The sequence below is a fragment of the Eleutherodactylus coqui genome, unplaced genomic scaffold (assembly GCF_035609145.1).
Source record: "Eleutherodactylus coqui strain aEleCoq1 unplaced genomic scaffold, aEleCoq1.hap1 HAP1_SCAFFOLD_19, whole genome shotgun sequence".
NCBI lineage: Eukaryota > Metazoa > Chordata > Amphibia > Anura > Eleutherodactylidae > Eleutherodactylus > Eleutherodactylus coqui.
In genome coordinates this window covers 2069760-2072799 of record NW_027102012.1, presented here as the reverse complement: position 1 = coordinate 2072799, position 3040 = coordinate 2069760, and positions in this window count along the sequence as shown.

The following is a 3040-nucleotide window of genomic DNA, read 5'->3' as shown; positions in this document are numbered from 1 at the left end:
TATCTTATCAAACATGTGTACGGTATGTTTGAGACATTGCAATTGAAAATAAGAAAAATTACAACTTTTTTTTCCAATTTTGGCGCTTTAAATAAATTATACACAAATTCTGTCGGTCTAATTTCTAAATAAAGTACAACACGTGGCGAAAAAACAATGTCCGAATCACCTGGATATGCAAAAGCTTTACAGAGTAATAATAATTTATGTTAAAGTGACACATGTCAGATTTCCAAAATTTGGTCTGGTCATTAAGGCGCAAACTGGCTTGGTCACTAAGGGGTTAATAGATTACACAAAGTCCTTGAATAGAAGGGTTGTACCAGTAATATATATGGCCTTAAAGCAACCTTCCGGTCCTGAAACAAAATTTTTCTTGGTACCAGACGCCGGCGTTCATTTTACCTGCTGCTCTTCTTTTCCAGCTTCTTGCTACAAATTCACCAATTGATGGGCCCTTTTTAGTTCTCGGAGATTGTCACATAGGTTCCCTAACTATCTGATGCACATGGTGTAGTGTCGGTGCATAGGTACTCTGAGGCGCTCCACATTGCTTTGATTGGGCAGCAATGCTTACATGAGAAATCTGCAACCGTGGTGGTGTGCACGGAGTAGTGACAGGAGCTGTACCAGCATCTTGAAAGACTGAAGGGGGGCTAGGAACTATTAGATCCAGGGGAGAAAGCTGTGAAAGGAGAGCCGCAGGTTATATTACTTCCCTCTCCGGTGCCTTTTGAAAAGTCAAACAGTTTTGTAGTTTATAGTTTTTATAGCTGTTCCCTGGTTACCAGATAACATCCATTTAATAGGGCTAATGCCACGGGAAGTTAGGTGACTGCTGTGGTGTCGCTGCTCATTCTATCGGCGTTGGTACTCTCATTCTGAACACCGTGATGCCAGCAATTCGGGAACGCGGATGAAGAGCAGGGTAGTGTGATAGAAGTGCAGCGCTCCCATTGATTTCAATGGTAGTGAAGCCTCCCCTGCACGCTGATGACAATGTCCTGCTGCACTGACATCCACAGAATAGATCATCAGTTGAAAGAAGGCCAGAATACCCCTTTAATCAAGAATTAAGATACAGAGGTTGGGCTGCCTAGCATTCTATCCAGGTGCTGGGAATAGGATCAATGCTATCCTGTGTACTTGGGAAAACCTTTCTTAGGCCTCATGCAGATTTTTTATGCGGATTTCCGCAGCGGATGCACTGCGAGTCATTAAATTGATTTTTTTATTGCTTGCAGGAGATCGCGGATTGCGTTTTTTTTCCCACGCAGATGCCCTTCGGATCATCCGTGTGGAACAAATCCGCAGCCCCACCTCCCAGCCTTTCCGCCACCTCCCGAATAGATTATAACCTTTAAATCTGCAAATGTATTTGTGGATGCACTGCGGATCGTAAGCTCCCATAGAGATGAATGGAGCCACATCCGCGGTAAAATGGAGCATGCTGCGATTTATTATCCCCAAATCAAATTGAAAATCCGCTGATGTCAAATGAAGTGCAGATGCCCAATGCTTCCCTATGGGCGGCTTGATTTGCAGATCTCACACACAGATGCCACGCGTAGATTCAGCAAATCAAATCCACCCGTGGACATTGGGCCTTAGGTTTAAAAATAAAAATTGAATCTACTTGCTGTTGATGGGATCAGAGCTGTTCTGGCAATGTATACACGGCTCTGTCAGAGCTGGGTTATTACAGACTATTGCAGGATATTTCTCTGTCAATGACCTGCATGTTTCATTTGCATTTCCTGTCTTTATCCAAAAAATCTTTTTTTTTTTTCTTCTAGTTTTATGTTCGTTAATCTTGTCCAATGTATGATGAAATAGTATTTTAATTTATTTCAGTTTCTCACTTTTTGAGATGTTTGCTTTCAGTGATTTAAAGCATTTATGTTTACATCTAGATCTACACCTGATCATGTCCAAGCGTTGTCCAGCTTTGGTACAACCCATGAAGTTTGACATGTTCAAGGCAAGTTTTTCAGCCATTGCAATGTAACAAATTTCCACACTCACTGATGGCAAGCAGAGATCTGCAAAATAGAATTAAAATGGAGCAATTAAAGCAGAAGGGATGTTAGAAAGCTGCAAAGCTATTTTACTATTGTACATTCATGAGTATTGGAGAGATACTTGCAGAGGCATGATTCTGGGTGGGGAGACCTCTGAGCGCCTGCCCGCCAGGTGATTTAGTCAAATGAACCATAATCCAGCCATCGCTTCAGATCGTCCGACCCTCTGAACGCTACCCATGGTTGCCATGTCTTGTAGTATGCTTCCCAAGTTTTGGGGTCATCGGCTCCCAGTTCATCAAATCTCATGAGGGTGTGGAGTTCCTCCACCCACACGCCCCTAGTGGGAACGGTTGAAGAGCGCCAGAACCTTAGGATAAGTCTTCTCACCGCTAGTATGAAATGTTTTAGAAGGCATAATTTGGCGGCTCTCATGCTGTCCGGGAACAGCGAGAGCAGGGCTAATTTCGGTGTCATAATCACTCTTGTGGTTGATGTGATTATATAGGGTTGTCACTAGAGATGAGCGAGCACCAAAATGCTCGGGTGCTCGTTGCTCGAGTGGAACTTTCCGCGATGCTCGAGGGTTCGTTTCGCGTAATGAACCCCATTGAAGTCAATGGGCGACTCGAGCATTTTTGTATATCGCCGATGCTCTCTAAGGTTTTCATTGGTGAAAATCTGCAAAACCCAAGAAAGTGCTGGAAACGACACAGAAACGGAGCAGAGGCGTCACGGAGGACGGTGGTACGATCGGCTGCGTACTCCCTCACCATCTTCTTACAGTGCTCCCTCCGACTCAGCCTGGACTTGGGAGGTGTGAGACAGTCTTGCTGGGGAGCCATAAAGCTGGCAAAGGCCTTGGAGAGTGTTCCCCTGCCTGCGCTGAACATGCTGCCTGATCTCCGCGCCTCCCCTTCTACGTGGCCCTCGGAACTGCACCTTCTGCCACTAGCGCTGTCAGATGGGAAGTTTACCATCAGTTTGTCCACCAGGGCCCTGTGGTATTGCATCACTCT